Here is a 14,165-nt window from a genome sequence, read left to right as displayed (position 1 = left end):
ATTAATTCATTCAGTTTTTTATTTTTTATTTTTTTAACCTACCCCTCCCCCCCAACGGACACCCTCTTTCCCCTCCCCGAATCTCACCTACCATCCCCTCTCTCTCTCTCTTCTTCTTCCTCTGCCCTCTTTCTCTCTCCCCCATCTCCCCCATCTACACGCCTCCTCCCCTCCTTTCTCCCTCCCTCCTTCTCCTCCCTTCCTTCTTCCCTCCCACCTCCCCTCCTTCTCCCACCCCCACGCCTTCTTCCCTCCCCTCCTTCTTTCACCCTTCCTCCTCCCTCCCTCCCCTCCTTCCTCTCTCCCTCCTTCTCCTCCCTTCCTTCTTCCCTCCCACCTCCCCTCCTTCTCCCACCCCCACGCCTTCTTCCTTCCCCTTCTTCCTTCCTCCTCCCCCCTTCCTCTTCCCTCCTCCCTTCTCCCCCCTCGGCGCTGACGTCGCTGCCCCGCCGCCGCAGTCGCCGAGTAGCCGCTGCCCTACAGAGCCGCCACCACAGTCGCAGAGTAGCCGCCCGCCCGCCGCCAGGCGTCGCCATCTCCTCCTCCTAACTAACCATTAGGTTAGTTCCACTAACTTCTCTTCAGATAACCTAACTTGCTTTAACTTCATGCACTTAATTAACTACTCTAACTAACCCTAGTTAGGTTAGTCCCCACTAACCCTAGTTAGATTAGTCACCCTAACCCTAACCCTAACCCTAACCCACTAACCCTAGTTAGGTTAGTCACCCTAACCCTAACCCTAACCCCACCCCACTAACCCTAGTTAGGTTAGTCACCCTAACCCTAACCCTAACTCTAACCCTAACCCTACTTAGGTTAACTAACCCCCTTTAGGTTAGTCTCCACTGACTTAGTCCCCCTAATTGACTTATCTGACTTCACCTAGACTCACCTAGTTCCATGTGACTAACCTAACTTGACTTAGTTAGCCTTACATGACTTACACAGACTAACATGACTTATCTGACTTAATTTGACCTTACTTTCCAGACTAAGCTGATTTTCCTGATTTACCTGATTTACTTAATTTATAAATTAATTTCCATCTCATAAAAAATCAAAAAAAATTCTAAAAATTTCCTTCGCTTTTTGCCAATTTTTGGAAATTTGTCAGCTAGAAATTTCCAACCCCAAAATTTTTGAAAATTAAATATTTCCTAATTTATCCCAAAAATTACCAACAAATGTCAAAAATTCATTTACAATTAGTGAAAAAAAAATCTAAAAAATTCTACAAAATTCCCCTCACCCCTCTTGACCCTTTTCCATTCATTTTTAATTTTATAATTCATTTTTCACTTTAAAATATTTTCATACATGGAACCCCTATTTAACCAAAAAAAAAAACAACACATAACAATTAACCATACAAATCCCCATCTTATTTTCATACCCTAAATTGTGGATATTTCCTCCATGGCTGAATTTTCATTTTCTCCCTTCATCACATATTCATGTGCTATATCTCTTGCTTTTATTATTATTCTTCTTTTAAAAAAACACACACCTAACATATAATCCCACTCCCATCCACAATCACACCTTAAAAATTCATTTCAAATCAACAATCCCACTAAGGTGTTCTCTTTGTTGTTTCGTCAGTAGTCTTTACTTTTCTTTTACTGGATTCACTCATTTTGGGGGACTCTTCCGTACGCATTTAGGCATTACATACACACCCCTTCCAAGTATTTATTTTATGTGATTTATTTATTTTTATTTCCCCCTTAATCACAAATTAATTGTTAAAATGACCTATTTATTCACCCACAGTTTCCACGCGCATTCACGCTACACACACATACTTTTTAATTAAAATAAACCCACCGTTCACTTAGCACGCGCTACATGCGCTACAGAGGCACTTTAATTTTTATTTAAAATGAATCAGCCATCACATGAGCACGCGCTGGCAAAAAAGCGCTCCACATCACCTTAATTTGTAATCCATAAACTTGCATTTAGAGACCCAGTCTGGGTATCGAAGTCCGGGATTCGAATTAAAGCACCGTTTTCACCTAATAATTGGTAATTAAATTTATAATAAGAAACCGCCGTTTTCTTGCTAAGGTTTATCACTTAATAAAACTTCACTCATTCTTAATAATTTCTTAAAATCAACCCTTCATTAAATTAATTTCCCCCTCACTGCACTTAATTTCCCTTTTTAACGAACCGTTTCATGGGATGGGTATGCTGTTTCCTATTGGATTGGATTTCGTGTGCGAGCTACATTTTGGAGAATTGTGGTGATGGGGTCGTGGTTGCAGAGTTGAAGCTGATGCTGATGAAGAAGAAGAAAACTCTTATATCCTTTATAAATTTGTTGTCATTTCTAGTTTGATAAGCGGTGTTTATATGTAAAGGGTTTTCCTTTCTTTGTATTTTTATATCAAATGCATGTTATAAGTTGGGGTCATGGTGGATGGATTCTTTTTGAAAAGATATTGAAGATTAAAGTTGCGCTTTTTACCTGAACTTGTATTCCCTTTTTCCTGAGTCGCGGGGATGCTTCCTTATTAAGTGTGGGGATATGTTGAGTGTTGAAATGACTTATTTTTTGGCTGATTTTTGTTGTTTTTGAGAGCTAAATGGTTGATTTTATGAGATGATTGATTGGTTTGGAAGTGGTTTGAGAGTGTTTTGGATGATATTGATTGTGTTTTGGAAGTTCATGATGTTTATCAATGGAGATATGTGGTTCTGTGATGTTCTGATTGGTTCTATATACCTTCTGTTTTGCTCTGTTTTGTTCTGATTGTCTTTTGTAAGGAGGGATGGAGTATTGATTGATGAAGATTGAGATATTGTGAAAGCTTATTGAATGGTTTGTGAAAGTTTGGAATGGTTTGAGAATGAGTTATGTGGTTTTGATGACCTTCTGTAGGTCTTATGTTTCTGTTCTGTTCTATAATGTTCTGGTACTGTTCTGTGACTGTTCTGTATGCTTCTGTATGTGTTCTGATGGATGAGAGTGTAGCTTGGGAAAGTTTTCTAGCTTTGGAAAGAGGTAAATACAAGTGCAAAAGAGCTGAAAGAAGTGGAAGAAGTAGCTGCTGAAGACTCAAGTGAAGACTAGAGTGAAGTGACAGTAGTGAGCTATGAAAGGACACTGTAGTGGCTCTGGTGACTCTTCATATCAGACATACCTCTTGGGAGGGGTATCCATGACCTAAGAGGGATTATTGAGAGTGATTTTTAAGAGATTGTAGTGAGGATATTATGTATTATTGATGGAGAGAGAGAGAGAGAGAGAGAGTCAGAGATAGCCAATTCTACTGAAACAGAGTGATTGTATATGAGAGATTAAAATAGAAGACTATGAAGATATTGAAGATGAATACTATGTGATGTATTTTCATTCAAAGATGGTGTATTCCTTTGCTTTCTTTGTTCTATTGATGGATTTTGTGAAGATATTGAAGAATATGATTGATTCTATTAAATCCGTGGGAGATCTACATGATGCTGTATGAAGATTTGTTGTGCCTGGTGTTCTTTTCTTTATTGTGATCATATGAAACATAATAAACAAGCTTGTTGGTGTTACAAGATAAATTTTATTGCAAGAGAATTCCCTTTTCCTTGGTGTTCCTCTTGGGGCTCCATGAGTTGTCAAGTTTACTCTCAAGAGAGATCAAGTGCAAAGAACTACAAAAATGCTACCACAATTATACAAGAGTGCTATCCATAGATTACCTATAGTGGATGCAACACCTACTCACTCAATTTAGTGTTAAAAGATTGGTATGAAGAGCAAGATATAGATTGGTTTCTTGATATCATTGATGATTGTAGGTGAGTTGTCAAGGTTACTCTCAAGAGAGGTTGAGTGCTTGACATTTACCATGCTTGGATGTCATGCATGCTTAAGCTTTCTACCGAGAAAAAAAAAATTAACATGTTCTTACACTTTGGAGTACCTTCTTTGAAATAAGATTATTGTGATAGAGACATTCTTGTGCGTGAACATGTATGACTAGAGGATAAGAAAAGTGTGAAATTGAGGGATACAACTACTAGGTTGCATTCTAGTTGCTTGTACAAAGACAAGTGGTGGTAGTCTATGGTTGATGTGCATGTAATGATGCATGTCATGTATTCCATATGCACCATGGTTAAATGGGTGGCTAATATAGGGAAAGGATGGATGATATGGTGGACAATGCAGTAGATTTTGAAGTCCCTTTGAGTAGATCAAGGACTCCATTTCAAAGTCATGGTTAAAACCTCTCAAGGCCTCCCAAAGAAAGATTTGCTAATATATTTTCATCAAAGGTGGGTTGCCACCCAAAAACCATTGTATAGTATCATATACTTTTCTAGATCCTAAGTACTAATGACTAGATTTGTGGAGCAAAGGTGAGATGGTGTAGATTTCTACCTTATGATGATCAATATGCTGTATGAGAAAGGTGAGGCAATACGCACAGAATGTGTCAAGGAGATCTCCTTTTAGATTAAAAGAAGGTTCCTTCATTGATCTCTTTGATGATAAGATTAGTGAATAGACTAATGGGATACTGCCATGTATGGCCCAATGTAACATTTGACTCTTTACTGATTCGGCCAAACTTCATCTAACACCATAAAAAATGTGAAAAGGAGCCTCCAAACTTATCCTCATGAGGCAATTCCAATCAAAGGACTTGTCCTTGATAGTGACATTTCTTTGAGTCCTTTTTCCTTGCTTTCAACTCCTTGATGTCGCTTTTAAAAAATGGGATACTTTAAAGTCACCTCAAAATAATAAAGGTAAATTACTTTTAATTTTATCTCAAAGAAAACTATTATTTAATACTTTTTGTAGTTCTTCCCCTTTTTATGTATATTGATCTTGCAGTTCTCATTATTTAATTATCCTAGCTTCTCCAAACCCAACTTTGCAATATTTCTATTCAGTATGCTTGTGATAGTCATTTGAAGTTTACTTGAATACACCAGTAACATAAAATTCAACTCATATTTGTAGTCTAACATCTCCATGGAAACCATTGAGGGAATTCATAAGACAAATTTGTCTAAATTTGAGGTCCAAGATAGAGGTACTTTAGTATGAACTACATGATATTAAAATATAGATAAGAATGATAAATCAAAGCAATGACCATATCTAATCTATTCATGGAGAATTCTATGGACAAGAATATATACCTTATGATAATGAATGATGATAAATTAAAGTTCATCAAGGTTTATCTCTTGTAGGAAGAATTCAAGTTAATTTGAATTTGCTTTTGTAGAGACAAGATGATCCACTACAAAAAAAAATTAAATCTTGTGGGAGTGTGAGCAAGCACCTAGACATAATGAGATTAGACATGTGATTAACAAAATGATGAAAAGAGGAGATAATTTGTGACTCGGACCCCATGATGTGCAAGTGGGCATTTCAAAGGTGACTAATTGTCTCTGTGTGCCCCATAGGGTCCGGGTCCTTTTTGGATCCAAAAAATATTTTGTATAAAAAACAAGAAATGGAGACAATATAAGTGAAAAATCAAGGATAAAATGAAATACAACAATGGACTAACATACCTTAGAAGAACTAGAGTTGTTGTGTCATTTATCTCATTGTCCTTTCTATGAAGGAATATTGTGTCCTCAAGTGAGATAAAGAGATATTGTTGATCTTGTTCTCCTCCATCATTAACAACTACTTGCCTTGGAATTGCATTTAGCTTTCTAGCATTTTCCTTCTCCAGATATAGGAGCATATTCCACAAATTTTCTTCCTTTGTTTCTTTATCATCACCCTAATTGTGTTGCTCTTTGTCCTTACAATTTTTCTTATTGCATTGCTCACCTTGGTTATTAGGCAAATCGTCCTCTTGTCCTCCATATGCAAATTTGTCATTTTCATTTCCCTTATCAGCAAACTCCTTTTGAGACTTTTCTTTATCTTTGCTAGAAGTCACCTCTTCAATATGCACATCTCTATGAAATGACTTCTTGGATTCCTTGGGCCTTCTAGTAGGGGTAATGTTTAATATTTCATAGGCCTTTCTATTAGTTGTGTGAGTTAGCAGCATAAGCAATTTGTGAAATCTGTACCATATCAACTTAGCAATGTGCATATCCTTATCCATCACTGTGACTATGTGTGCATGTGCAACACGAACATATCTATCTTGGAGGAAATCAATCAAGTAATCTTTAGCGAATTCCCAAAGACATGCAAGAATAGAACTCTACCACCTAACTCTTAGGCCATATCTATCACAAATATCCTTGACAAGCTTGAGCAAAGGAGCCTTGGGGATGAGCTTGTCAAAGGATTTTTTGCCTTCCTAATTTCCCCTAGTGCATTCATTTGTTGCTTCAACCTCCTCCTAACAAACTTGGCAGCCCTCTCTTTTGCATTGCTAGCCAATGCATGGGTATATGCACCTTGTTCACCCTTTTCAAAATTGCAAGTCCTTTGGGTGTTGCCATTTGAGTTCACTATGCTAGGGAGTGGAGCCGCTAAACCTATCATTGTGCCCATTGGTATCCCAGGATCTTGGTCTTGATCTCCTTCTTGAGTGTTTGCTTAGCCTTGGACTTTAGCTCGTGCCTTGGATGCTACTTGACTCTGACCTTGGATTGTTTTGTTGGGTGCTCCATGGCCATCCTTGGAATTCTCCCCATGAGTTGCCTATCCTTGATTGATGTGTTCACCTACCATTTTTGAGGAAATATTTGTGTATTCTCTCCTTTGGGAAGCTAAAAATTATTGCATAAAAATGCATTTGACAACCTAGACCCAACGGAGCACTATTCGGGTTGAACAACCCTGTGGGATTGACCCCTTGTGTGCCATAGGGTCCAGATAAATATTCCTATCTATTTCAACTTTAGGTCATGGAGATAGCCTAGTGTGCCTACAAAACCCACAAATTTTCAACAAATGTGTCCACAAAAGCCACATAAGGAGATGGAAAGATTTCGATCCAACTTATGGACATGTGGTAAGATGCAAAGTAATGAACATAGAAAACTAATGAAGTAAGCTTCAAATTATTGTTATTTTGTTTTTGTTAATGGAGATCTTAATAAAAAACAAAACTGAGGGAAGGTAGGGAGTTGATGACTAAACTATGCTTGATATTGCACAAGTGGGATAAGTGTGTCAATATGGATTTGTGGGTAGGAGGATAGCTAGACCACATGGAATGTGGAATGGGATATCAAGAGTCACATAACACAGTTTAGTGTGACATAGGGTTGCAACACAAAATCCCTTGGCAATTGTTAGGAAGATCACTTGGGATGCTCACATCACACAAACACTTGGAAGAATCGATGAATTGGAGATTTGAAAGAAGTTTGGAAGATCTAACAAATTTGACGAATTTGATGTAAGTGTGAGTTGGAAAAATGAGCTAGGCAAACTTTATATGTCAATCCCACATGTGCAAGACAATGACACTTAGTGCCACATGTTCAACGATGTGGAAATGATGGGTACCCGTTTGCCACATGGGCATTTGACCAAAATTCACAATCGACCATTTGCCATGTAGCAAGCATGTCATGTTTCCCAAGCGACCGTTTGACCAATGATCTCTTTGCCAAGGCTTAGCAACCACAAAGACCACACAACACAAGGTTTCTAGGACAGATTGGCTATCCAATTAGATTATTTGTCTCAAGGAGTGATTGAGAGTGTCAAATATTATATTGAGTGTATGGAAATCTTTGTACGAAAAATGAAAATTCAAATCCAACACAGAAGCATAAATTCATAGATGATCTCAATCCCAAAGTACATCAACATGTGAGCTTATAAAGACTTGTGACTCTAGCAAATGCAAAGACTCATGCTAGATGGTGGGAAGATGTTTAACTTAGTCTCAATAGAGTGATAAAAGGATTTATTTAAGGATGTTTAACTTAGTCTCAATAGAGTGACAAAAGGATTTATTTCAGGAGCCTCGGATGGAATATTCAAGTACTTCAAGTGGGTTGCCTAAAAATGTGTTATATATGACATTTTGTCAACTTCATGTACATCTAAAATTCTAATGTGCCGAATATATCTCTGAATCCATACACCTTGAATTTGGCTTACATGATGTAGAGAGAATGCCATCTATGCCTCAAAATTAGTCTACATTAGACGAGGCTAAAGTAGCAGATATCATTGCAAAGTCCCTATGCACTCCAAGCAGTGCTTTGCTTTGTCACCGATCATTTTCCTACATTCACTTGGTGAAGCTTTGAGAATGTCACGTAGGAGATTTAAAGTCAAAAGATAGAAAGAATTACAAACAACTTTTCTTCATTTCAGCATTGTATCTTGAGCCAAAGTTGTGATCTCATACCTTTGATCTTGCCCTCACATAAGACGTAGCATTGTTTCAAAAGTTAGAGGGTCTTTATCTCTTGTCAATGCAAAAAAAGAAAAATATACATAAGGAAACTAAGGCTAGAGGGTTAGTCTTTTATAGTTTTTGGGATCCACCAGTCATAGAAATTTGGATTGTACTCCAATTTAGCAAAAGTATCCAGGCCAATTGGTTTTGGCTGGTCCACAAATGTAAGTAATCAGATTGCTAAGCAAGGATAGACTTGCAAAGCGATTAGCAATGTGTAACTCCTCTGCAATCAAAATCTTATCAAGCAATGGGTGAATTTCAACTTTTGTGGCAATACAAGATTCTAAGAGAGGATAATAGAGCGTAAGGAAGTGGTTTCATGGCAAGTTGGATCAGACACTCATGCACATGTTCATGTCAATATTGAAATTCAGATTGCTTAGCATGAGAAGCTCTTAGAAAGGCCTCTGATATGGTCAAAGAAATCACAAATTTGTTGATATTATCTAGCAGTTGTGGGAGAAGTCATGAAGAAAATGACCAAGGTAAAACAAAAGTAACATCGCTTGATTTCGCGTTTCACCCTGGGCGGTGTCAAGCAAGTAGGAAGGAAGTTGCAGGACTAGCCAAGAAAGTTGCAGGACGAAGTGAGTTTTAAAGACAATGGTATTCTTATCAAGGTCTAGATGCAAGATATTACAGCGACCTAATGACTATTTCTGAGCAATGAAAGGCACTCTAGATTTTTCTACATGATCCTATATATGTAGCCGCTACATATCTAAGAGTGTGTGGAACTATCTGCAATGTCAACTTTTTAAACTTGTCAAAAAAGATCCCTTGTGTGACAAACTCCTTTCAGAGGAAGAGCTACACATTGCAAGTCAATTGGGACAAAGCAACGTGATGATTGATGTCGTTAGATATATTTTTCACCTAACAAATGACTCACAACTTCTTGATGACCATGCTTCATTGCAGCACAAGGCTGAGTGACATAGAACCTCATCTTTCCTTTGCTTCTATCACCATCCAGAATGAATCTTCGTTACATGATAAAGTGGTATATACGTAAACTTCTATTAACATTGACGCGGTGGCTAAAAGCAATGTGCTCGAGACTCTAGATCCTAAGGCTGAAGTTACTGATGTCCCTACTAAACTCAACCCTCCAGTTAGATCTAGTTGAGCCAACTAAATCACAAGTTAGTCGCAATGATTGATTTAGGCCTTGCTAACAATGAGGCAATACAAGTTGCTTTCAAGTGGCATTTCACTTGGAAAGAGAGTGAGCATCTCTTTCTCAAAGGCCTCTTGGTTCACGATGAGTATATTAAGACCCTTTCTCAAGAGCAATTGTAGTCATGCCGATTCATTCCTTCTTATGTTTGTATGACCAACATCCAAGACCAATCGGTAATTGATGAGCTTGAGCAGAATTGTGATTCATCAAGTCTATTCTTGCAATCAATAGTGATCTTAAACTCATCTCCAAGTCCATCTAAACATATTTTCATAACATCATCATCATCAACTGCTACACTTATAGATCCAAGACCTTTCACAATACTCTTAATCTTTAATACATAAGTCATTGATGAACAATTTCCATTGCTTCAACCTAGATGTGAATGAATTCAAGTTTGGAAGAAAGTAAACATTGTGATCCATTTGGTGCTTCTTGTTAGCACGTCACAAAGGCAAAGGCCATGGTGCTTTTTGCCATGAGAGAAGGATTTGAATTTTTTGAGTAGAATGAAATGAATTAATATCGGTATAGTCTCGAGTCATTAATGCTAGGTGATATAGCAAGTGACTTAACGAAAAAAAGCCAATAACAAGGTGAGGCCCAATTGCATTTCCACCCCCAATTTGCATGCACAAACACAACATATGCCTAGACATTGTTTGCATATTAGTTTTTTTCAATTTGCTAAAAAGCACCGTACCATTGCCTTCTAACATGTACTTTGATTTGACCTCAAAACAAAAAATTTCCTAGAACAATTGCTTTTTGCTAGATGCCATAAGAACTGCCCCCTTAACAATTACTCTTGGTAGCTATGCCTTCATAAACACCAACTATTTGCAAAAAAATTTTAAGAAAAATATCCTTGTCTTCTCATGTCTCATGAATTTATCTTTTTCGGTGTGTTGGTTATCCACCAATACAGAGGTTGGCTTTATTGCATGAACATGTGGCTTCCATCTTATGCTTCTAATGAAGCCATTAAAATTTCTTTTGTAATCCGATTTTCCAAGAAGGTGCCTTGCCCCATACGGGTGAAAGCACTATGTGTATCGGTCCATCATTGGGTTCAAATTCAGCACCTAAAAAAGCTACCTTAACAGCTTGCCCTTCACATGCTTGGTCGTAAGTCATTATAATTTCCTTAATATCAGAAAATGATGAAATTATGTACTAAAATGACAAACCAAGGTCGATTATCATTAGATGTTGTCTTTGACCTCAATTCACTGTGTAAGCTTGCATAACATCATCATCATCAACTGCTAGACTGATAGATCCAAGACCTTCCACAATACTCTCAATCTTTAATACATAAGTCTCCTTTAACTTGATTCAACTCTAACTTGAGCAGAAGCTTTCTGGCCTTGTATTCATCTCAAACACCTTTTCAAATTCTTTGAAGTTTGCTTTAGTCTCATTCAAAATGCAAGGGCAATAATAGTTATGCTCTCATGATTATTAAACAAACATATATTCAATACATGAATAGCTTCAATACGAGATCTGTATGCCATATACAAAGCATCCCAAAATGCAAGGATAGACTCTTCTTTGTTAACATCTTTGAATGTTGGAAAGAACACATCCACAACTACATGGTCGCAAGTGTCCACCTGAACTTGTAAGAAAATGATAAGTTGAAAGCAGAATCATTTATCATGTGCCAATCCAAATGGAAGCCAGGCAAAAGTCTACTTTCTATCTAAAATGTAACCTCTAAGATTTAGATTTTGCAGGTTTGCTATGGGAGCCTAGATGATGGAATGGATGGGAAATTTTGGATGTTGAGGGGCTGTGGCTTTTCTTTAAGTTGAGGCTAAGGCTGTGCCTATCTGAGTTGTATTCATACTTGCACACATGGTTGTGCTTGAAATGTCAACTAGTCTCAGTAGTAAAATGGAATTCACCAAATGTCCTAATTGAATCTAGCTTACCTTGCAAATCAAGGACCATCTGCATACGTGGAGATTCTGATACTGAGATTCATAATGACTTTAAAACACAAGAAATCATCAAGCCAAGGTAACTCAAGATATCGAGCAAAGTGAATGATTGTTACAAAGGCTCAAGGATGATGGTATATGGCCAACAAACTCCTAGAGGAAACACAAAATGCACAACTTCACCACCATTAAAAATTTTGAACAGTGGTAGTTTGCGGCAACATATCATAAACTCCTATCTCTATCTCTCATCCGAACCAACCATCTAACTTATTTCAAAATTAAGAATACTCACACCATTGCAAACCTCTTATTGGTCTCTAAGGTCCTTGAAATTTATGGTGGGAAACTACTCCAAGAAAGCTAAATATACAAGTGTTTTCCTTTTTTCAATGGGAAAAACTTTTGGCAATTATACAAGTGTGTTTCTTTCTGGTGCTAAAGTTCAGGTCAGCCAAATCCATACTAGATCATTGTTGATACTGCTAGCTTTCTTCATAGTCACATGGATCAGGGAACACCACTAGAATGGGGAGGCCCCAATTAGGGAACGGAGGGGAATGGGGAATGTAAAAACTCAGATAAATTTAGGACTTTTTTAAAATAATTCTGCAATAATCAACTTCACAAGTATTATTCAAAGAGCTGCTAAAAGCGAAACAAATGGTGCAAAATGTGTGGGTGGAACTATGAAGATATCCAGTGTCGATACTTAAGGTAGAATGGAGCCCATCTCAAAGCTATGCCCGGGAAGGCGAGTGACCCACAACCTGTCCAAAGATCACGGTCTCCTCCGTGGCACAGACGCTTTGAAGCTGTTCATCAGAGAAAGCCGCACGTGTTTGGCACCATCGGAACAAACGTTTTCATTGCATGCGATGCTTATTAAAGGGCCTCTGGTTGAGCGAGCTGCTGCTGGCCAACCGATAGAAGTTTGGAAGCTACACGTCACACGCTACTTGTGGAGCAGATAGCAGTTTGAGGCAAGTGTGTGCAAGCTTCTGGTGGGCTGGGGTGGCATTAGTGAGGGAGGAGTAGTGGCAGTGGCAGAGCACGTTTGGGGGGGCAGGCCATGTAAATGAAATATTTGTCCCTTCTCAGATCAGGGCAAAACGAACATCTTGCATCTGCTTGTCCTTTCAGTGCATTTTATAGCCCTCCAGCATGGCTTCTTCCACCCATTCCCACCACGGTTCTTGAGAGGCTTTGTATTGACCCGATGCTTTCATGTGAACCTGGGGGGGTGCCTCCGGCATGGCTTCTTTCACCCATTCCCACCAACCTCCTTGAGAGGCTTTGTATTGACCCGATGCTTTCATGTGAACGTGGAGGACTCTCGCACCATTTTTCATCGAGCTCCTTATATGGTCTAGCACTATAACCCACCAAATTGGTTGTTTACTCAACCATTGTACTTACAATATACTTAGCTTCTCTTTCTAGGGTTTTATTTCTACCATGTATGTTTTACTTCACGACAAAAAGAAAGGGGGAAAGAGTTTTTCTCCTCCAAGGTGTCACTAATAAAATCTTTATTTTCTTTGAAAACCAGAAAAGGGCTTCATATTGAGCTGGTTTATCTCCAACTGTGGTGTGAACACCCCATTTTTCTCTAGGTATGTTGTTAAGGCCTTGTAATACTTGATTTTCCCTCGGTAATATAATTAGCCACAATTTTTATTTCAAAAAGGAGACTTGCATTGCGTATTTTTGAGTACATAGGAGCCCTCTCCCAAGATTGAGTATGTGCATATTCAGCATACCAATTGGCCGATTCTCCTTTAGGCATTTTGGCTAAGGGGTGTCATGTCTATACCTTCATCATCATCCACATCCTTCTTCATGGTTCTCAGTACCACAAAGTCTGATATCAAGTTCCTCTTTCTCCTTTGGCATCACCATCCATATTTGAGAGGGGTTCGTTACCCTTGCTTGGTCTTCCATAGCTTTTGGCATTTGTATTTGATATCAAGCTCCCTTTCCTATTGTACCTACCTTTTGCATTATTGTATGATCATTATCATATTTGTAAAAGGGCACTTGGACAAGTGAACAATGTCCTCATGAGAGACATTGTCTAAGTAGTAGCTATTGCATGTGCCTTCTCATCATGTAGCATTATTCTTTACATCCATTGTGTAGAGCACCCCTAAGTGGATCCTAAGCTATTTTCACCAATGGTTTCTTCACCACCTTACTATCACATCTCTATACTTCTTTTCACCGATACCCACAAGTGGTCAAGATAGTTTGTTTATTTTGTGAATTATTGGATCTAGGCATCCCTTTCCACTCTCCCTTGAGCCGCAATTACTTGATAGGTTGCAAACCATATCTTTTTAGAAAAAAAAAAGAATCAATATGATTCCATTCGCCTTTGCAGGTCCTGCTAGGCCACTAAATAGCCAATGAGAATTGTTTGTCAGATACCTTACCCTTCTTAGATGATCACTTGGACTCCCTTGGTAGTAAGATAACCATCACCTCTGTAGTCTTGGCAGGCCACTAGGTAGCCGACGTGCACCCTTTTTCCAATATCCTAACTACTTTGGGATGGAATGCCTTGCGATAAAAATGGACTAGCTTCTCTTCTAGTCTCTTCTTGGTTCCAATTTTGGGCCTAAGAGGAGGTGTTGAGCTAAAAATGCATTACAAACTCATTAGCTC

At 38.4% G+C, this 14,165-nt stretch overlaps 1 non-coding gene across 1 annotated transcript; it reads left to right on the top strand.

Annotated features, from left to right (window-relative positions):
• The first annotated feature begins 2,416 nt into the window (after positions 1 to 2,416).
• LOC148027289 (small nucleolar RNA SNORD36) lies at positions 2,417 to 2,485 on the top strand. The gene has a single exon (XR_015693001.1). It is a non-coding gene; the product is annotated as a small nucleolar RNA SNORD36 (small nucleolar RNA).
• The last annotated feature ends 11,680 nt before the right edge of the window (positions 2,486 to 14,165 follow it).

Source organism: Lygodium microphyllum, chromosome 13 (assembly GCF_053477565.2).
Source record: "Lygodium microphyllum isolate KBCC chromosome 13, Lygodium_microphyllum_v1.1.10, whole genome shotgun sequence".
NCBI lineage: Eukaryota > Viridiplantae > Streptophyta > Polypodiopsida > Schizaeales > Lygodiaceae > Lygodium > Lygodium microphyllum.
The sequence above is the reverse complement of the archived record's forward strand: the minus strand, read 5'-3'. Positions and strand labels throughout refer to the sequence as shown.